General features: G+C 38.3%; 1 pseudogene; it reads right to left on the bottom strand.

Moving 5' to 3' along the window:
* Positions 1–12,974: 12,974 nt before the first annotated feature.
* On the bottom strand, positions 12,975–13,605 carry LOC125367683 (annotated as a pseudogene).
* Positions 13,606–23,656: the final 10,051 nt, after the last annotated feature.

Genomic DNA, 23,656 nt, shown 5'->3' with positions numbered 1-23,656 from the left:
ACAAACACTTAAAGATCATTTCAGATAATTATAAATGCTGAAAATAAAAAGAGAGATTTAAAGATGACAGAGAAACGGTGAGTAGCAGCAACTTGAAATAGGCAGTCAGAGAAGATAGTTACTTTTAAACTTTAGCTTGATTTTTGTTCAAAGAAAACAGATCCCTGCTTGTGAATTTCTGGAGAAAAGGATGCCTTAGTAGAAAAAGTCTTAAGGGAAAAAGCCTGATAGGGAAGCAGCAAATCCTCAAGTCTAAAGATGGGCTCTTTTATTTGGATTTCTTTTGCTATTTCTTATTCTATAATTTTAAGTTATCATTAAGTAGTCATACAAAGTGTTTTCAATTAAACATATTAATGTATGACTGTGATGCATCTTGATCAGTGTCATACCTTCCATCATTCTCCAAGACAGTACCTGTAGAATGCAAGTTGGGGAATGGAAGTGTAGCTCAATTGAAATAGTGCCAGTGATGGAGCAAAAATGCCAAGCAAGGGCTGGGAATATGGCCTAGTGGCAAGAGAGCCTGCCTCGTATACATGAAGCCCTGGGTTCAATTCCCCAGTACCACATATATGGAAAACGGCCAGAAGTGGCACTGTGGCTCAAGTGGCAGAGTGCTAGCCTTGAGCAAAAGGAAGCCAGGGACAGTGCTCAGGCCCTGAGTCCAAGGCCCAGGACTGGCAAAAATAAACAACAACAAAAAAAATGCCAAGCAAGAGCGTGAGGCTCAGAGTTCAAGTCTCAGTACAAAAAAAAAACAGAAGTAGAAATCAAGTTGGGCTTTTCTATGGGGAAATTATTTTAATAGCTATTATGCTCTCTTTGCTTCACTTTGTCTTTTCTCCCAATTTTGTGTACTGTGTACAACAATCTGAGGAGTTAGCTGTTTTTGCTTATATTTTATAGTTGAAAAAGCAGACTCACAGAGGGAAAGCTAAAGCAAACTTGCCCAAGATTACAAAGCTGGTCTTTCAATCATTCCATCTATTTAGCTCCAAAACCCACAATATTTTTCTTTTGCTAACACAGCATGTGGACTTTAAGATAATCTCTTCTGGGAGATAGTGAGAGAACCAGTAGAAAGAAAATAAAAACTATATTAGGTAACTCTATGTTGGCAATGATATCTATCTGATGCATCACATTCCAATGAAGGTGTCTAAGCTTGCATTCTTTCGTACAATAACCACTAATCACAGATGTGTGGTCTTCAAGCAATTCAAATGTGGCTAACCTAAATGGAGGTGTGGTATAAGCAGTAAATACACCCATATTTTAAAGACTAACTATACTCCCCTACAGAAAAGGGAAATAATTTTACTTTACTATATGTTAAAATGGTAATACTTCAGATGAAGTTTTGATGAAAGTTGCTTTACCTACATGACTTAATGGAAACTTTAAGTCACACATATCACTCTCATTAGTTTCATGGAACAATACATTGACAAAGATATAATAGAAATTTTCCCTCTCCTTCCAAACATAACTTCTTTAATTTTGGTCGAGCCTCTCTGCAAGAGAGTTAAATTCAGTTATTTGGTGAAGAATAAAGGTTCCTCCCCCTCCCTCCCCCGCCCCCCGCCTTCACCCTGCTAGTGACCAGGAGACAATCTGACACCCATTACATTATGTCAAAATGGGCTTCAATGAAAGGGACTCTGTGTTCACCTATCTCACTTAAGACCCTGTACTTCCGGAAGGCAAATTTCAGCAAGGTCTCACACATCTCATAACAAAAGAAGCTTTGAAAACCTGGATTGGAAGATTTATCTATAAATATCTTCCAAAGATAATGTGTTTGCCATCCTTGGCACTTTGGAAAAGCAGACCAAGAGACTGCCGGAGTTACACGTATTTGTACAAAGCTCATTAAATAAATCACCACCTGTGGTGCTAAAAAGTTCTTCCTCACTGTCCTCTTAATGGAAACAACTTGATTAAGAATTAGTCCAGCTGGGAATATGGCCTAGTGGCAAAAGCACTTGCCTCGTATACATGAAGCCCTGGGTTCGATTCCCCAGCACCACATATATAGAAATGGCTAGAAGTGGCGCTGTGGCTCAAGTGGCAGAGTGCTAGCCTTGAGCAAAAAGGAAGTCAGGGACAGTGCTCAGGCCCTGAATTCAAGCCCCAGGACTAGCAAAAAACTAGCTCAACACATGCAACAAACTAAAACTAGATCCTTATATATCACCCTGCACCAAAATCAATTCCAAATGGATTAAAGACCTTGAAATCAAAACAGGCACCCTGAAGACACTAAAGGAAGGAGTAGGAGAAACACTTGGGCTCCTTGGCACAGGACAGAACTTCCTTAACAAAGACCCTGAAAGGCTACAAATCAAAGAAAGGTTGGACAAATGGGACTGCATCAAACTCCAGAGCTTCTGCACGGCAAAGGACATAGCTCTCAAGATAAACAGAAAGCCCACAGACTGGGAGAAGATCTTTACCGGACATTCAACAGACAAAGGCCTCATCTCTAAAATATATGCAGAACTAAAAAAATTACCTTCTTCCAAAACAAAACTGCAAAGAACCAATAGCCCCCTCATCAAGTGGGCTAAAGACTTACAAAGAAACTTCTCTGATGAGGAAATGAGAATGGCCAATAGACATATGAAAAAATGCTCTACATCACTGGCCATAAAGGAAATGCAAATCAAAACAACATTGAGATTCCATCTCACCCCAGCAAGAATGTCATATATCAAGAAAACTAATAATAACAATTGTTGGAGGGGATGTGGCCAAAAGGGAACCCTACTTCATTGTTGGTGGGAATGTAAACTGGTTCAGCCACTCTGGCAAGCAGTATGGAGATTCCTCAGAAGGCTAAATATAGAACTCCCCTATGACCCAGCAGCCCCACTGTTGGGTATCTATCCAAAAGGCCACAAACAAAATCACAGTAATGCCACCAGCACAACAATGTTCATCGCAGCACAATTTGTCATAGCGAGAAGCTGGAACCAACCCAGATGCCCCTCCATAGATGAATGGATCAGGAAAATGTGGTACATTTACACAATGGAATTTTATGCCTCTATCAGAAAGAATGACATTGTTCCATTTGTAAGGAAATGGAAGGACTTGGAAAAAGTTATACTAAGTGAAGTGAGCCAGACCCAAAGAAACATGGACTCTATGGCCTCCCTTATTGGGAATCATTAGTACAGGTTTAGGCAAGCCATAGCAGAGCATCACAAGGCCCAATAGCTATACCCTTAGAAACACATAAGATGATGCTAATTGAAATGAACTCCATGTTATGGAAACAAGTGATATATCACAGTTGTAACTACTTTCAACGTCCTATGTGTATGTGTAGTTTCTATTATTGATAATGTTTTGTATCACCTTCCTATGTTTGTACCTACACTATCTCTGTAATCTTATCTGAGTATATTGGAAACCGTGTTTACTGGTATTGGAAGTAGGAAATTCAAAGGGAATACCAAATTCGAGAGACACAGGGTAAAAAAAGAGAAATAACTACAAAAGCAATACTTGCAAAACTGTTTGGTGTAAGTGAACTGAACACCTGGGGGGGGAGGGAAAGGGGGGAAGGGAGGGGGGCATGAGGGACAAGGCAACAAACAGTACAAGAAATGTATCCAATGCCCAACGTATGATACTGTAACCTCTCTGTACGTCAGTTTGATAATAAAAATTTGAGAAAAAAAAAATCAGTCTAAGCTTCCAACCTTCCAGAAAGGACACTTCAAGGATATTGTCAAAGGCCACCTTTGGTTTCTTTGGTTTGCTGGTTTAAAATGGCCTTCAAATATATTACTGAAGTAAAGACATACATTATTCTTACAGCTTTACTATTGTGAAGAGAAGAGCAGGAAGATTCTAGTATTGCTGGAAGGAGCTTCTTGCCTGTGAGATTAGAGACTCAGATTCTGCTTTTAATTACTCTACTGGATGATGTGTTATCTTTAAGCTCCTTCCTCCCCAAACCTTGTATGATGACATAGTGCCATACAAAATACTAATGGAGACGTGTGCTATAAATGTTAGCCATAGTTAACTTGTGATACATTTTCTCCTGGGAGGAGAACTTCCAGCTTGTAGGCTGTATAGGGTCTATAAAGTCATTTGGTACATGACAGTACACTGATACTTTTCAAATGTTTCTTCTAGTCTACCTTTGGCCATCTGCCTAATGGATCATTTTGAATGGCCCTGGAATGACGTAAATATCTAAATAATCCTTGACTCAAAAAAGTCAAAGGTTCCCCATTCCTGAAGGAATCTCTTTGAGATTTACAAATGACATCTGTTAGTTTCCACTTGAAAGCTAAGTCTGGGGAAAGTAGCAGAACAGACTTGAGTGAACCTCAGTGTATCTACACCCATAAGCCCCGAATTGGCTGTGCCTGAAATAATAGAAGACAATGGAGATTCACACATGGTTCTTTTTCTAGAGGGAGGGACCATATTCCCCATCGGAGAAGATGGGCATAAATACAATGTACCAGTAATAATGTAAGAGAATCCTGCCGGGTGTTACATGAAGGAATACAGAGGTGTTCCAAAAGGAAATACCCCGACGGTACATTGAAAAAGGCCAAATAGAGCTGGGCATCAAGCAATGGACACCTAAAGGAAAAAGCAAAGTTAGGGCATTCCAAATAAGGAAAAAAGTAATGTGTCTGAGGTGTTTGGTGATGGGAAAAAGGAGCTCTTGGCTTGATTCAGTGTTCCTAGAGCCTCCCTTTATTTCAGAATCATCCGAAAACCTCTAAAACTACTGATATATCAGCCCCATCTCTCTGTCTAACTTCCTCAGGTTAGGATTGAGGCCTTGCTTTCTCTGGGATTTTTATTTGTTTCTCTGCTTTTGTTTTATACACCCAGAATATTTTCATGTGAAGCCACAGTTAATAAACATAAGTAAAAACCCAGGTTTTATATCATAATCATGGAAAATAAAATTAAAGGTGTATTCTTTTAAAAGAAATTAAACACACAGTCATTAATACATTTGGGATTGATGGAATTTGTGTATGCAAATATGTGTGTACATGTGTGTGTACATGTGTGTTTTTGTGTGTGTTTATGTGTCAGTACTGGGGCTTGAACTCAAGACCAAGGCACTGCCCCTTACCTTTTTGTTCATGGCTGGTACTCTACACTTGAGCCACAGCCCCACGTCCACCTTTTTGCTTGTTAATTAGAGATAAGAGGATCATGGACTTTCCTTCCCAGGCTAGAAATACTCAGATTTCACCTTCCTGTGCAGCTAGGATTACAGACATGAGCTACCAGCTCCAGGTGGGAAATTTTATCTGCTCATATATTTGTATATAGTCCTTTTAAATTCTCAGATAATTGATGGTTGATTCTACCTATTTGAGTGATGCAGCCAATAGCTCCATTTCTTTCTACTCTCTGTGTGCTTTGGAGGTGCTCTGTAGTCAGTTCCAGCTAAGCAAGGGGCAATTATATGACATCACAGTGGTTTGTTGCCACCAGTCTTTGCATAATCATTGCAAACTACTTTATGTTATGATGCCTGTTCCTTTTGCAAATATCTAATGTATAACAATCTGTAACGGTCTCTCACTACTCCCGTTTTACATACTAAGAAGTAGAATTAAATTACTTGCCTTGAACCATGGGGCTAGCTGGTGACATAGATTGGAGTCTACAGCCACTTGGATTCCCCATAACTTACTAAATTCCCGAGAATGCATAGTCTCCTACTGGTCCCTGCTCAGTGCCACAGGTCAGTAGGTGAAGATTATTTGTCTGCTGAAACTGCCAACACTGAGCTATGAGCCTGAGTATCAGCTGCCAGAAGGCAGCCTAAAATAGCCCATTATCTCTGGTGTCACCAGTCTAGTGACCTTTGGTCAGGCCTTCCTTTAGTTTGCCACTTTGCTGTGTGAAGCAAAAGCAAAGCTGCAGTCCCACAGTTTCCTAGCCCCAGTGCTTAACAGCCCTCTTCATTTGCCCAGTCAGAAATGCTTGGATACATTGTTACACCCCTGAGTGGGGTGGGGAGAGAGAAGAAAGCCAACGCCCTAACAGATGTATTTGTAAAGAACTGCTTTTGTGTATTGGGAGCTTCTGAGAACCTTGCTGATGGTCCCTGTGAAGGATGATGGAAAACAGCCAGTGGGTCTGAAGAAGCTTGGAGCCACTGGAAGACAAGAAGGCAAATAAGTCTGCAGTATTCTTCAAATGGTTTTCTTTTCCTCTGTCTGCAAATCTATTACTGATTTAAGAACAGTTTCCCAAAGCTTTAGCTTCAGCACAAGAAAATCTCTACAACATGAGTTCTCATCAGTGATGATATGAGTCTAACCTTGGGAGCTTTCAAAAATTACTCCTGGGCCCATTGAATCAAGATTCTGGGAATGGGGCTTGGGGCTCTGTAGTGATTTATAATTTTCCTGGTGATAATGATGTACATTCCTAAGAATTACCCACTATGCTCCAAATGTAATTACTTATATCTATTTCCTCCTTTACCTTGTTTGATATCACATGAACCAGAAAAAAAATCATTATTGGGCTGGGAATATGGCCTAGTGGCAAGAGTGCCTGCCTCATATACATGAGGCCCTGGGTTCGATTCCCCAGCACCACATATACAGAAAATGGCCAGAAGTGGCGCTGTGGCTCAAGTGGCAGAGTGCTAGCCTTGAGCAAAAAGAAGCCAGGGACAGTGCTCAGGCCCTGTGTCCAAGCCCCAGGACTGGCCAAAAAAAAAAAAAAAAATCATTATTATTAGGTAGTAACTTCCTTATTCTATTCTTTGGGAAGCATGACTTTCAACAGCATACTTTATTGCTGTAAACAGACCCTGTCCTCAAGTTGCCCTAAATAATCTCATAACTAAAATTTATTATGTGAAATTTGAAAAATCAGATTGCCAGAAACTTGGTAATTATGAGATGCAATGATAATGGTTAAGATTGCCTGCCACCCATGTATTAAGTTTCCCAATTACTCAGCGTGATCTTTATTAACCAAGGCTTCTTTGTCTTAGTCACTTCTAGACCAATGGCATCCAGTCATACTCACACCCTTATTAAAAATACAAGTACAGAGATAGTCTCCAGGGATTACCATTGGCGAGACTTTAACAAGGTGAGGTGGCTAAGGACTAACAGGTTGGACAATACCCTCTCACACATGGGAAATCACCTGGGTTTTAGAGGCTACTAGCATCAGCCTGGGCTGAATAGGGAGCAGATGAATTTCATTTAGAAATACTTGTATTGATGGTAAAAAGGAACCAGGTTTCTATATTAAATTTGACAGGAGAGGAAAGGATGATAAGCCAATTTTACTATGCTGAGGTGCTGAGGGTTTTTTTTTTACATTAAGAGAAAACATACATATTAGTTAAGAGAATGATTACTGGGAGACAAATAGGCAAGCATAAATAGGATCCAAAATTAATTTTTTCACCAAACTCCCACTATGGTGATTATACTTTTTTTTTTGGAAGTACTTTGGACTTAAACTCAGGGCCTCATATTCCCTAGGCTGACTTGATACTACTGAACATTACCTCCAGCCTTGTTTTCACTAGTAATTTATAAGATAGGGTCTCAGTTCCTGACCAAGCACACACAGGAACTAAGATCCGCCTGCTATTAGGCTTTCTCTTGTCAATGGGATCACAAGATTACATACAAAACCATCATACCCAGCTTCCTTTACATGGAAAAATCTCTGTACTTTTCTTCCCAGGCTGGCCTGGCACTATGATCTTAATCTCAGCCTCTCATGTAGCTTGGAATGACAGGTGATTGCAACTACATCTAGCTTTATGTTGATAGGGGAGTCTCATAAACTTTTATACAGAGCTAACCTCAACTTTGATCCTCTGATTTTGAGTCACCCAGGTAGTGACAATTACAATCTTGAGCCACAGGTAGCTGGTATTTATGAAGGTTTTGCCAGGGATCATGATAAGAGGTAGAATTGGTAACATTTCTACTTTTGTGGAGTTCAAATTCCAATGAGAAAACCCCTCAAATCCACATTTTTTAATTTAAACAAATGAATGTTAAGAAGAAAAGGTAATAGTATTTTGTGACTTCTGTTTTAAACAGATGAATGCATTGCTCACTCGTGGGAATCAGCATCTAAGCCAGCGCGTCATCGCTATGGAGAACGCCATGTAGAAGTCCGAAAGAAAGTTACAGGCAGGGGGAACATTAGGGCAAAAGGCCTTAAACTGGAAAAGAGTTGGTGTGTTCAGGAAACAGAAAGGAAAACATTATGGCTGGAACTTAGCCATGATGGAGTAGGGCAAGAGAAAGCCTGGGGTTAAGAAACAGAGTTGGGATTTTAATTGGTTTGAAATCACTGAGAAGATTTCAGCAGAGGAGGACTATATTTCACAAAGTATTTTAGAAACATTCTGTGTGGAGAACTGTGGGGCACACCTGGAAGTCAACTAGCTGGCCCCGCCTGTTTCTCAGTCTTGGGGCCACGTGTGGCTAAGATGGCGGTGCCTAACAACAATGCGCAGCTGCTACAAGTGTCTTTGGTTATAACCCGGAGGCGGTTCTGTGAGCTGTGATGCCCCAGCTCTTCCGCCCTTGATGGGCAGCTCACCCCTCCCCTTCTTGCCCATCTTAGACCTGATTGGCTCCTGTGCCTTATATTTGTGGCACGTACTTCCCCAATAAACGAGATATTGTGCTGACTTGACTCCCAGGCCGTCTGATTGGCCTCGGGTGGGTGCGGGCAGCCTGCCGACCCTTCTCCTTGCTTGGCCCGCCCCAGTCTGGGTGAGCTTCCCCATCTTTCCCACAGGTTGGAAGAGCACTGGGGGCTGAGACCCCGACAGAGAACTGAGGCATGAGAGGCTGACCAGAGGTCTATGGAATGTAAGGGATGGATTATGACACCAGTGGAATGGAAGAGCTGTTGGACTGAGGGTGGAGCTGAGAGAAGTGGGGCATGGCTTCCTGTAACCAGGGCTGGCAAAACTTACCTGAGATGACTGCTTCTGCCCTAGGCCAACTTCAACTATTGCTTCTGAACCAAAATGGAATAATGTCTACCCCTGCTTAGAAACATTAGGGATTTTGACTTTGACTTAAGCAGAAGAAAACAAATCCTATCTAAAGAGAAATCCATTTGCTGCTCTTCTTTACCCATAAGTATCTTGCCTTAGTTCCAGACTGTTCTGTGGGGTTGTTTGTTTGTTATTTCTGTGTTTCTCCTAAGTACTGGAATGGTCAGATTCACAGTGCTTGTTTATCTCTTTTCTGAGTATTTGACATTGACTGTATTTACCAAGTCCTTCCTGCTGTCAGGCATTTCCTGCTTTATGAGGTTGTCAGTTTCTCTGTAGAAATCCTAATATCATAATAGTCCCCATTTAATGAACTCTTGCTTTATACAAGGATGTTTTGAAATGTTCATGCATTCATTTATTTAATTCTCCTGGCCACCATTTACAATAAGTGGCTAGTCATATTATTGCTTTATTTATTTGTTTAGGCAGTACTGAAGTTTGAACTCAGGACCTTGTCCTTGCTAGGCAGAAGCTCTACCACTTTGAGCCACTCCCCTCAGCCCTATTATGGTTTTATAAATGATGAAATAGGACACAATAAAAGAAGTCAAGTCACATACCAAACATCACATAGGTAGTATGTGGCACAGCCAGGATTTGAATAAAATCAGATGTCTGGGCTTTTGGCCACTGTGTGTGCTCTTCTCACTGTTCTCTTTATAATGGAACCTGTCACTTTAGAGTCTTCTTTTTCCTACAAACAAACAAACAAACAAAAAACCCAAATGCCATGAGGAGGCACTTCACTTGGGTAGGGCTTACAGTCCTAGAAGATGGCATAATTCAGATATTACATAATCCAGCCCCTCCCCTGGAGACCTCACATCTCAACCTCCTGCCTGTCACTTGCAAAGGTACGTGAATAACACCTGCCACCACAGAGGGCTAGACAAGGCACCAAGGTCAGAAGGCTATGGTAACACAGTTCTCTCTTCTCCAGCCCTTTCCACTCGCTACTCATTATTCCTGTGTTGTGCTCACCTCCCTGCCACTCTAATGAAAGAAACTAAAGCTAGCTAATGAGCCAAGCAGACAATTCTGGTTGCTCTCTAGGACCATCAAAGGCTACCTTGTAGAAACCTGAACACAAAGATCATTCATGCATTTGTGATCACTTCATTTGATTTACAAATATTTAAGTGTTTTTCTGCAGATGTTTATTAGCAAAAGTGAGATAAAACTGAGGAATATAATTGTTCACTGCATCTTCTCTACCTTAACTTTGTATTTGTGTCTAGAAAATTTCTCTCTCAAGATTTACTAATAAATCAGCATGAAAGTTACAGACTACTCCTACCACATACAAACTTCCCAGAGATGGTAATAATGAATTTAGCAGAAGTGAGGTTTAGACAAAGAAATTCAATAAAATTTATTTACTCTAAATAGTAACACTTCATCAATGGCTTTGAAGACAGCAATTTGGATGATCCATCTCCTATGCTATGTGAGTTTAAGTGTGATAAATATTTTAATTAAATAAAGTGGGGGCTTTTTGTTGCTGTTGTTTTTACTGCAGTGGTCACAGGGTAATTCTCAATTGATAAGTATGTATTGGAATCATTAAAATTAATCAAATCATCTGCCTCTTTAGTCAGCTGTATCATTTTCAATAAAATTTAAAATATTATTTTAAAATATACAATACATGTCATTTATTTCTTATGGTTATATTAACTTTCAAACTCAAAACTGAACAGAAAAAAAGGAACTGTTGCTATAGTTGCATTAAATTATTTTCTTAATTAAATTTCAAAGGTTGTACTGGCAATATCAACTAATTAAAATTTGAAGGCTACTTGAAATCTTTGAATACTCTCAAAATAGCTCAGAATCTGATAAAGAGTTTTTAATTTGTTTAAGCTAATGTTGAGTCAAGAATGGAAGTTCATTCTTTAATAAAAACAACTTAATAAAGAAAATCATCAAAAAGTATGAGTATGTATCGAATATAGCCCAAGTCAAGTCAAGTCGTTCGAAATCCAGAGTTTGGCAGCCGGGGATCATAGGTGTGACCTTCTCCCCTTATTCAGAGTTTGATTCAAGAAGTTTCATGTTTCTCTTATCAACTTTTCTGATTTTACTTTTCACAAGACTTATAAGATCATGACATTGTCCACAGCTATGACTTATTGAGTTTTACCTATTTTTGTACATGGTTTTAAATGCAAAAGGACAAAAGTATTCACAAAGAATATACTTGGCTTTTTTCCTCCAGCCCTAGCTCTGTGAAGCCAGGGCTTGCTCCTGTTCCACAAGCACTGACTCTTCAGTGTTCCTGAAGATTCCTATCTAAATTCAAATACAATATTCAGTGTGGTTATTGGAGGATGAACAGACATATTTTCAGAGCATATATCTTCTACACAGTGAAGAGGAGACTTATACAAGACAGACATATATGGGTATTTGTCAGTGATGATTTTACAAATAATTCAAACAGAATTGTAGTCTATCAGCATGTAAATCATGGGATCTATGAATCATAAGGTAATCAACCTGTTCAGACTTAATCTTCTACAACTACTTAAGAATACTTGATTCATTGAACAACTCCCCGCCCCCCCCCCCGCAAAAAATAAAATAAAAACAGGTATGCACATCCATGTTGAGAGACTACACTGCATTCAGAGCCTCAGGTCTCTCATCACAAAACGATGACCTCCACTTGACATCTAGAAGGGATAGGCTGGATGGAACTTGCCACTGGCTAAGATGTAGCAGAAGAATCAGGAAAGGCAAACTGTGACCTGAAAGAGGATTTTAGGATGTACTCATTACGTTCATGGTCGGGCCCCATCACCTTCAATGATCACCTGTGTGAAACGATCCTGTTTCTTGGTCAACTCATTGCATTATAAGTTACCTGGGGGTGGGATTATGGGTTATTCTCTTGTGCATACTCTGTTCTAGAACTTAACCATTTATTCTGAATTTTACAACATTGGCTAAGTAGGTTAAACTTAATGATTATTTCAAATCATCACAAATTACAGAGGGTTAGAAACAAGATCTTTGTCAATCCAAGTAAGTTTGATCCACTGGCTGTCCATACAGCATGAAGAAAATAAAATTTGCTTCTATAGGTCTGGACTTAAAGGTTTTAAGATAGCAAACTGTCTTTTGTATTAAGATATGTTTAAAGGCTCATGGCCTTTAAACACTAATTTCTAGTCATTTGCATATCACATCTAGAAATTACACAGCCTAGTATGTCAGGCCTAAAGAACAAACTTGCCTGCTTATTTTACTTCTCCACTATTATTGGACTCTGCTCCAGAAAGAAGCTTTCTTTTCTTTTCTTTTTACTAGTGTATATTAATGATACAGGATGAAGTGTTCCATTATAATATTTTCTCTTTTTTTATTTAAGTGTTTTTAATCAAAAAGCCAACCAGTTTTCTAGTTACATTTCTCGCTCCCCCCAAAAAACCCACATGAACTTAGTAGTAACTGAGTCTCTAGCAACATATTCAAAGTTTATAAGATTAAAAATTAACAGGAAAGAGAGTCCTCAGGTCCAATTAAGAGCCCTGCTTCATACATACCAGTTGTCCTGGCTAGAGTCAACCTAAAAACCCCACTAAGAACATTAACTTCAAGTAGCCTTTTTCCAGTTTCCAATTTGAATAGAGACATATTTTGTTAATTCTATCAGAAAGTTTGTTGCAACTTATTTACAATGCCAACTTCTAAAAGCTTAACTAAAGTTAACTAATCAATAAACTAGGCAGAAATTGCTTTACAGAAAGAGAGAAATCCTAAAAAGCCACTTTCCACAGAGAACCCAATTGTTTGTTTTATTTTGAGTAAAGAAAAGAGAAGCTTTTGCTCCAGCTAGAAGAAACTCAGTCCTAAGTTTGGGATGTGTATTCAAACTACACATGCAATGAGGACAATATTTCGCTAATGCAATTGATGTGCTGTTGCATTTGTCTACTGTTTGTCTATTATTAACAGTTATAAACAGAGCAGTGTAACTAGTATTTGGAACAATTCTTATAGTGTTACAGTGTCAGGCACATTTCACTTCTCTTCACACCACTGGTTCTCTTTGCGTACCTGGGCTTCCTCCTCTTCAGTAAAGTCATTCTTGATGTTGAAAGTTTTGTGAATCTCCTCAGGAGTTTTCCCCTTAATCATATTGGCAACAGTCTTGCATGTGACATCAAGCAAACCTTTGATATCTAAGTAGTTTGCAGCCAGAATAAGTTCGAAAAGTGTTCCTTGGTCAACTTTCAGGAATTCTTGGTCCCAAACAGGAATATCATCTGTGCGCTTTCCTTTGTTCTCATCATTCTCAGGAGGAGGAGGATCACCCTTGTGGTGGGTGCACCACTGAATGACCTTTTTTAATATTGCTGCATTAACATTTGGTAGAGGAACTGGGTCATCATCTCCTTCATCATATCTCCTTCATCATCCATTCCCAAATCTTCCAACATGGTCTTGATGGTCACAGATTGTTTGGCAATTTCTACATCAACTTCAAAAATTTCTCCATCAGAACTCTGTAACTTAATTGAAGGCATGGTGTTTGGTCTTGAAAAGATCTGGGCTCCTTCTGAGCAAGGAGAAGAGAAAGACGAAGTCAAGGCCACTCCATTATAATATTTTCATACATATATAAAATATTTTCTCATACCAACTGTCTCTACTATATTTCCCTACCCGCCCCCCAGCAATCACACCCCTTTTCTCGTGTTTCTGGCAATGTTTTAAATGAATTTCATTATGACCTCTCAATATAAGTACATACTATGCTTTGATTATATATTCTCTCCTTTGTTCTCTTTTCCCACAAACCTACAGCTGAATCCCCCAACTAATAGTTTCTCATTTTTTGTTTATGTATATATTTTTAAAATATTCCAGAGAAAATATAGAGTATTTGTTATTGCAAGTCTATAGGTTATTTCCCTTAACATAATGATCTACAGTTTCATAAATTTCCCTGTGACAAACATAATTTTCTTCTTTAAGGTCAAATCATACTTCACAGTATAGCTATGCTTGGCTATTGTGAATAGTGATGGTATAAACATGGGTGTTTCTGTAACTCTATTGTATGCTAAGTTACATTCTTTCCCATCTGTATGCAAGAGTGGGATAGCAAGATTCTTTTGGTGGTATTTTTAGTTTATTGAGGAACCACCATATTGAATGTCATACTGGCTACACTACTTTATATTCCTACCAACAGTAGATAAGGGTCCTTAACCTTCATCCTCTTTCTCATAAGCATTTGTTGTTTATCTTTGGATGATGGCCAATCTTATGGGGTGAGATAAGACCTCAATGTCTCAAATTGCATTCACATTATGGCTAAAGATATTTAACATTTCTTAATACTTCTTTCCATAGCTGCCCATTTGTCCATTTACTAATTTTTTTATTTGTTCTTTGGAGATTTCTTGTTATTTATATATTCTAAACATTGATCTTTTGCCCAATGAATAGTCTGTGTGGGTTATATCTTGATTCTGAAAATTATTTCCTCTGATAGCAGACCCATTTGACAATTCTTGCTCTTATTTTCTGAGCAATTAAAATCCTATTCAGAAATCATTGCCTATGGCTATATCGTCAAGTGTTTTCCCTCTGTTTCCTTAATTTACTAGTTTTGAAGCTCCAGGTCCTGCATAAAGCTCTTGAATCCAGTTTTTCTAATTCATTAATTTATTTGTTGCCAAAGTAATGTACAGAGGGGTTACAGTTTCATATGTAAGGCAATGAGTACATTTCTTATCAAACCAGTTACCTCCTCCCTCATTTTTCTCCCACCTCCCCCACCTCTCCAGTTCCCTCTACCCTGCCCCAGTTGTACAGTTGGTTTACATATTGCCTTGTAAGTATTGCTATTGTATTTGTTCTCCTTTTACTTTGTCTCTCCACTTTGGCATTCCCCTGTCCTAGTTCCAATGAGCACACATACAATTCAGTTTTAATTAAATTTCACACAGATGAGTAACAATAGTCTACTTTCGACCTTCCTTATACATGTCAATGTCCAGTTTTCCTGATGTCCCTGATTAAACTAATTTTATTGCCTGCAACATATCTTTTTTGAATCTTTGTCAAAAGATGACTACAGCCACACTGTGTAAGTTTATTCCTGGGTATTCTATTCATTTCTATTGGTCTACATATGTGTTCTTGTACTGGCATTATGTTGTTTGGTTAGTATGGCTCAGTACTATAATTTGAAGTCAGATACTGTGATACATTCAGCGTTGCTTCTTTGAGGACCTTGGACTTCCATGTCAATGTTGGGACAGATTTTTCTATTTCTATGAAGAATAACATTGAGATTTTGATGGAGATTACATTGACTCTGTAGATCACTTTGGTAACTTAGCTATTTTTTCTTTTTTTTTTTTCCTACAATTTTACTTTTCTCCAATCCATGAACATGGTATATCTGAAAAAAGGGATTTGTTTTACCACCACTTGCCCCATTGACACGTTTAAGTCAACACCAAGTCCCTTTTTGTTGTTTCTCTCATACTTATTGTCCATTTCCTTCTGCAAATGCCTTCCTTCTCTGAACTGAATGTTCCTGAGAATGTGCCCAGAGCCCGGTAAACCACACAAGTCACTACAGCTTGAGCAAGATTCACTTGCAGCAGTTTCACATTTCTACCATAAATATGGGGATCTTCACGAGCATCTGGAAGGGGAAATGTGTGGAGAGCAGGTCAAAAAAGTTAGTTATGTCTATTTGCTATATATTTTTATTGGTGCAATAAGGATACTAATATACATTGTCCAAGATTGCCGGCTGAAAAAGAGAAGAGTTAATGCTTTACATTCAAATACGCTATCAACTCGTGGGATCTATTACTATCTCTCTCAACAAAGACTCCATTGTTAAGGGTACAATGTGTCATAGTGAACTGTATTCATAAATTGATACATTGACTTGAAACCCCTTCACCCAACTATTTAATGATAATTTTTAAAAAAGAAACTAAAAAATAAAAAAAAACTAAAAAAAGACTCCATCACTTAGGTTAGGGAGAGCAAGAAATAATCCATTAACAAGACAAAATTCTCAACTTGTACAACAGGTATTAACTCTGAGCTCATCCCAAATTATTAAACCTCAGAAGTTTTCCAAAGTCTTTGTGCAGCTGAGAACTCATGCATCACATCTATAACCCCACTTACTCCAGAGTTAGAGGCGGGAGGATCACTATCCAAGTATATCACAAAACTGTACAGGTGTGGTGGTACATTCCTGTGGTTCAAGTTACCTTAAAGGTAGAGCTTTGAGGCCAGCCCAGACAGCGTCAGCACAACAGCTAGAAACTAAACTAAAAGGACTTGGAGTGTGGTTCAAGTGGTATTCACCTAGCAATCCCTAGTACCTCAAAAATAAATACATAAGAGACGGGGGAGGAGGGAGGGGAGGAGGGAGGGAGGGAGAAGAAAGACAAACCTTTGCCTACTCAGTCCTATTTTCTACCTTACTGCATTTAACCAACAAATCAATATGGTACTTTTGGTTGGCAGCTCTTATAGAAGAACATACTTTTTCTGAGTGTAAAAGGAACAAATTTCTTCTTTTTGCTGTGTTTTTCGAAGGCTATGCCATTGAAAAGTTGTGTGACCCATGGGAGGCCTTTTCTGTTTCTCTTGAGCTCCTTGTTTGTAGAAAGGAGAAGTTAATGCCTATATTCCAGGAAGATTTTGAGGATATCATAAGACAACAAAAAGACTTTCCTCATCTGTCATTGGATCCTTTCCCTGTTACCCTCTCTATGCATTTGGATGGTTTGGTCAGTGTGTCATATATGGAGGAAAAACACTGGAATGATGATAAATCATTTATTAATTTGGTGCTTTCCCTACTGATCCACAAATGGCATATTGTCAAAGCCATTGTTCTTGCTTAACTTCTATCTGAGGAGCTAGTTTATGAGACTTTGGAATCCAGATCTGATAAGTATGCAGGAAATCTCCTCAAGAGAGATGAGCTGGGAGATTGCCTGGGTAAAACTTTTGTATTTGCCCTACATTTTATGCCCACAGGCAATCCAGAACTGGTTGGGTGGAGTTCAATTCCCAGAAATGGGGAGAAGGTAGAAGCTCCTGTTTTTCTTCTAGTAAAGCCAAGACATATGGAAAGTCTCAGAACTACATCAGCACCATTGGCAAGAGGCCTAATGGAGGAGACTAGGAAAAATCACATTGTTCATCTAAGCATAAGTCCACACTATTAGACTTGCCTAAGACCAACAAAGACTTAGTGACCAGAGGCTGGGCTCAGATCATAGAAACTGAGCCCCAGGCAGTCAGGATTAAAAAACTGTCTAACAAATCAGGTCTCTTTCCACTTGTGAGAGGAATGATGTGGGGTTTTGTGACTCATGAAACCACCTGGAAGGACAAATAATATTAAAGCTTCTTTGGCCACAGGGAGGGGCCCTCCAATTTGATTTGGAGTAGCTGTAAGCCACTAGGCAAAGAAATTATACAAAGAAAGCAGACAAGTTTTGTTGTTGCTTGCTATTAAATTCTAGATCTGTCTGTTCAAATCTAATTCCTTATACATGATTGTGATTAGTGATGTTAAAAGGGAAACTTCCATTGCAAGAATCCAATAGCAAAAATCGGCAAAAAGTATTTCCCATGAATATAGTAACAAGTGACAGGAGATTCACAAATCCAGTGCTGCATTGCTAAAATGGGAAAAAAAATGAAATTTAAAGCATATACCAATGTAATAACCTGAGAGATTATAGAGTTACTTCTAAAATAGTGATTACATGTGGCTTAGGGAAATGAATGGAAGTAAAATGTATGCATGCAGAATCTCATAAAGCTAGCAAGATTGAGTAAAAATACATAGTACTTTATGGAAACTTCTTCACTAAAGTGGCCATTGGTCAGGGCTTTTCACTGATCTTTTTGGGAAGCACTGCATTTCAGACAGGGATCTTTTATAATACAAGTCGCTAGTACATTATTCAGTGTAAAGCAGTCAGCTTCTCCAAGAACCTTTCCATGTAAGTAGACAGCTCTTATTCAGCCTTGCTTTTGGCAGGCTAACAGGGATATCCAATGAGACTAGAAGACTGAATCCACTACTGTTATGACTGTTGAAAATAAAGTACTGTCATAATCTCCTCCTTGGACTTGACTATTGACAATTAAAAAGCTTTACTATGACATCTCAAAATTTGGACCTGCTAACTGTTAGGGCTTTTTGTTGTTGCTTTTGCAGCTTGAATCATCAAATTCAGGGTCCTATTTGCAATGATCTATAATCCCAGTCACTACTTGGGTGTTTTTCTCATTGTTTTTCAGGAAAAAAAAATCAAAAGCTTTCAAGAAAATTCATTGTTTTAGAAAGCATAAAAGGACGCTAATAATATCCCCCAAAGTAGTCCTTTCCTTCTGGTAGATACCAAGCTGTGAATGGTATCATGTCTCCTCCTTCAACAATGCTCTAGATGTTCTCAGAAGTACTATTAGAAGAGTATGCAGAAATTTTTCACAACTGAAATCCTGTCCTGGAAGAATTCTTCATTATGCAAATTGGCAGCAAGAAAGCCCAAACAATGGAATCATTTCCTAAATAGTTCTCTGATATGATTATTGAAGCAACATAACTGTGGTGTTTACTAAAGTCATGTTATAGAATAGAAATGTGTTTTATGATGGACTTCACTGGGAAAAAGAAAAAGAGCTAAGTATGGAAGTAGACATCAGCACTTAGAAGCAGAGGCAGGCGATCTTGAGTTCAAGGCCACCCTGGTCTACATAGCAAATTTTACACCAGATTGGGTTCTATAGTGAGATCCAGTATCAAAAACAAATAAAAAAAAACAAGAAGGAAATGAAGAGAAAGAAAAAGGAAAAAAGATAGGTTAAGAAAAGAGGAGAGGGGAGGGAGGAGTAGGATGGAAAGGGGTAGTCACTATTTCTGAAGATTGAGATATTAGGGGTTTTTTTGTGCAAAGTACTGCCAATTTGGTAAACAGAAAAACATAGCATTTTGATCTAAATATCAAAAGCCCCTTAACCTTTTGACAATGTGCCATGAAAGATGTTCTTCATCTATCCAAGACTAAATCCCTGTATCTCTCTGTAAAGAATCAGATAGTAAATGTGCTTTGGCTTTGTGAACCACATAACCTCTATTGCAATTATATATCTGCTTCAATGTGCAAAAGGAGCCACAAACAATGCATAAATGAATGAGTGTGGCTCTGTTCCAATTAAACTTTATTATCCAAACCAGCAGTCGGGCTAGTTGGCCCATGCTAAAATCTCTCTGTATCAACTTTCCATCTGCTTTCACATCATAGATTATTCTTTTCTAAATTCACCCTAATCCATTTTTATTTCAGTAAAGATTTTATTAACACTTTATTGACTATTATCCTACCATATATGAATTTCTCTGAATATATTTTTAATCTATTAGCATTTAGCCAATGTTAACTGTATATCCTAAATCTCTCATTGTAAATGAATTTTTTTCTTCTTTATTGTCAAAGTGATGTACAGAGAGGTTACAGTTTCAAACATTAAGCCTTGGGTACATTTCTTGTACTGTTTGTTACCTCCTCCCTCATTCCTTCTTCCCCCTCCCCCTTCTCCTCTCCCCCCATGAGTTGTTCAGTTGGTTTACACCAAATAGTTTTGCAAGTATTGCTTTTGGAGTCATTTTTCTTTTTATCCTGTGTCTCTTGATTTTGGTATTCCCTTTGACTCCCTTAGTTCTAATACCAGTATATGCAGTATCCAGTGTACTCAGATGAGATACAGTGATAATGCAGGTACAACCACAGGAAGGGGATACAAGAGAATCATCAACAATAGAAGCTACAGTTTCACATGGCATGTTGAAAGTGATTACAACAGTGATATAACAGTTGTTTCCATAACATGGAGTTCATTTCACTTAGGATCCTCATGCATTCATAAGGGCATAGCTACAGAGTTCTTGTGATCTTCTGCTGTGACTTGCCTAAACCTGTGCTAATTATTCCCTATGAGGGAAATCATAGAGTCTATGTTTCTTTGGGTCTGGCTCACTTCACTTAGTATAACTTTTTCCAAGTCCTTCCATTTCCTTACGAATGAGGCAATGTCATTCTTTCTGATAGAGGCATAAAATTCCATTGTGTATATGTACCACATTTTCCTGATCCATTCATCTACTGAGGGGCATCTGGGTTGGTTCCATATTTTAGCTATGACAAATTGTGCTGCAATGAACATTTGTAAATGAATTTTTTATTTCTTTTTTTTCAAATTTTTATTATCAAACTGATGTACAGAGAGGTTACAGTTTCATACGTTAGGCATTGGATACATTACTTGTACTGTTTGTTACCTTGTCCCTCATACCCCCCTTCCCCCTTCCCCTTTCCTTCCCCCCCCCCCCGAGGTGTTCAGTTCACTTACACCAAACAGTTTTGCAAGTATTGCTTTTGTAGTTGTTTGTCTTTTTTTTACCCTGTGTCTCTCAATTTTGGTATTCCCTTTCAATTTCCTAGTTCCAATACCAGTATACACGGTTTGCAATATACTCAGATAAGATTACAGAGATAGTGTAGGTACAACCACAGGAAGGTGATACAAGAACATCATCAATAATAGAAGCTACAGATACACATGGGATGTTGAAACTAGTTACAACTGTGATATAACAATTGTCTCCATAACATGGAGTTCATTTCACTTAGCATCATCGTATGTGTTCATAAGGGTATAGCTATTGACCCTTGTGGTGCTCTGCTATGACTTGCCTAAACCTGTACTAATTATTCCCAATAAGGGATACCATAGAGTCCATGTTTCTTTGGGTCTGGCTCACTTCACTTAGTATAATTTTTTCCAAGTCTTTCCATTTCCTTACAAATAGGACACTGTCATTCTTTCTGATAGAGGCATAAAATTCCATTGTGTATATGTACCACATTTTCCTGATGCATTCGTCTACTGAGGGGCATCTGGATTGGTTCCAGATTCTCGCTATGACAAATTGTGCTGCGATGAACATTGTTGTGCTGGTGGCATTACTGTGATTTTGTTTGTGGTCTTTTGGATAGATACCCAAAAGTGGGGCTGCTGGGTCATAGGGGAGTTCTATAGTTAGCCTTCTGAGGAATCTCCATACTGCTTGCCAGAGTGGCTGAACCACTTTACATTCCCACCAACAGTGAAGTAGGGTTCCCTTTTGGCCACATCCCCTCCAACAATTGTTATTGTTAGTTTTCCTGATATATGACATTCTTACTGGGGTGAGATGGAATCTCAGTGTTGTTTTGATTTGCATTTCTTTGTAAATTAATTTTTAATTTTTTTTCAGTGTAAATTCATTTATTAAGATATCGAGAATATGCATTATGGGTTTTTTGTGACTTAATTTTATATGTGTATAGTTATCACATTTTCAGAACTGTATACTGGGACATGTGGATAAGATGTAGCAAATAACTGAACTAAGAATTCTTTCAAATTAATAAATATATATTATTAGTATGTATAAGTATAAAGTGGATACACATATGCCATTAAATCCTTTTTTTTGAATTTTTAAAACCTTATTTTTTCTCTATTTTAACTGCTGGGAGTGCATATGCACCTTGAAGTAGCAGGTATTTTTAAGTTAATTTCCCATTGGTTCATAAAGCAGATCATCTCCTTGTTTTCATAACTTTCTGATGCAAGGGGTTTTGCATAATCATAGCATTAGGAAATTATTTATCCTGTCTTTATCTAGCAATATTAAGCATATCAAGGCAGGTGTTATCTTTTCAGTCAGAATAGTTCTAATCTTCATAATTTGTCCTTCACTACCCCTTATTATATTCTCATCTCCTTCAACAGTGTATGCCTCGATCACTGGCCTCTTCCAGTTGGGGACGTCCTTGAAATATATAGCAATGGGAATGGAATACATTGTTACAGGGTAGTCACACTATCTCTTCCTAAGGATGTTCACGTGGATCTTTGGACTGAAGTAAGCAGATACAAGGAAAAACTCAGAAGTGTGAAAGTAGAAGAGAAATTAAGAAAGCTAAGAAGAATTTTGAGAGACCAAAATGGACTCTACGTAAACACGAATTCTTACAAAACATTCTAAGATGACTGCTAATAACTCCTCTAAACATTACTTTTAGTTTTCTAGACTTCAGTTTTCTAGAGTACTGAAAAGATTAAAACAAAACCAACACCCTGCTTTGCCTAAGAATGATCCTGTGGTAATTGAGGGTCAAGACTTCTGCTAAGAGTTTGTCTGCTAGATACCAACCAAGCTAGAATGGTCACAAAACCACATTATTTCTATGGGATGAGGAAATGTAGGGCATAGTATAACCTAATGGGCTAAATAAGTCTGGGCTTCATTTTGCTCCCCAGCTATCATTATACTTATAATTATGCTTATAATTTCTATGACATTCTCTCCTGTGCCCCCCGATCCAGTGAGAAAAGTTAACTTGAATTTACCGAGACTAGTCACAGAAGGAATGGGTTGTCACTGAAAGACCTGTGAATTGAATTAAAATTGTCCATAGTCATGGATAGGAATGATCCTGGAAAAAAAAATAAAGAAAATTTTCAAATCTGTAAACACCTAGGTAGTTACTAGAAAAATAGTAGAGATGTAATGAAATGTGATCATTCTCTAAGACAGCAACCCACAAAAAGGGATGGCTAATCTAAGACTAACACAGGAAGGGAACATATTCTTAGTAAAGAAAAAGCATAGGCAAAGTAGCTGAGGAAGGAGGAAGCATGCCAAATCTGAGAAATGAAAGAAACACCATAGTTGAACCAAATTGAACAAAATATGAGAAGAAGCTGGAGGATGCAAGCAAAGCTAGACCACACAGAATCTTGAGGACCAGTGACAAGTCTTTAGGGGGTTTTAAACAGAGCATAGCATAATCTCACTGGCAGTTTTTCAAAGGTCCATCCAGGCTACTCTGCAGAATCTGTGTGAGGCAAGATTTAATGCCTGTGAGCTTCAGAAGAGATTAAGCTAGGCACAAGAAAGATGAGCACTGACAGTAAGAAACCTAGCAGTATACAATGCAGTATATCATTGCACCATTAAAATGTTTTCCTTCATCACATGTAGAAATGAATGGTGTGCCGCACAGCTTTACTTCAGAGTTTGAATACTTCAGGATCTCTGGCACATGCTTCAGAGGGTAAGAAAAGAGACTTCACTAAACTGTTTAGCAGCACAGTAGATACAATTGTATATAATGCTTGTTTAGCATTTTAACCTTAGTGAACAATAGGTGGTTTATGCTCCAGGACTGGGAAATTATGAAAAGCATCTTCAGTACTCTTGATCTTTGAAAGTTTATTTTTGTTTTTGTTTTGGTCTACTTCCCTACTCATTTTCTCCAGGAAAAGAACCTTTAATATTTTTTCCTTTGTCATGTTTTTGGATAACTGAAGTCTAAGAAAGTTTGACTTGAGTGGATTCTTTTGGGAGATGGAAAAAAATAATCATACATAAGAACATAAATGTCCAGCTGTCCACTACATTATGGAGTCACTTCCTGAATTTAGTGGAAGGTTAGGAAAATATAGACTTTATTTTTATTTGGTTGGGTA

The sequence above is a fragment of the Perognathus longimembris genome, chromosome 19, assembly GCF_023159225.1.
Source record: "Perognathus longimembris pacificus isolate PPM17 chromosome 19, ASM2315922v1, whole genome shotgun sequence".
NCBI lineage: Eukaryota > Metazoa > Chordata > Mammalia > Rodentia > Heteromyidae > Perognathus > Perognathus longimembris.
This window is presented reverse-complemented; position numbering and strand designations above follow the sequence as displayed.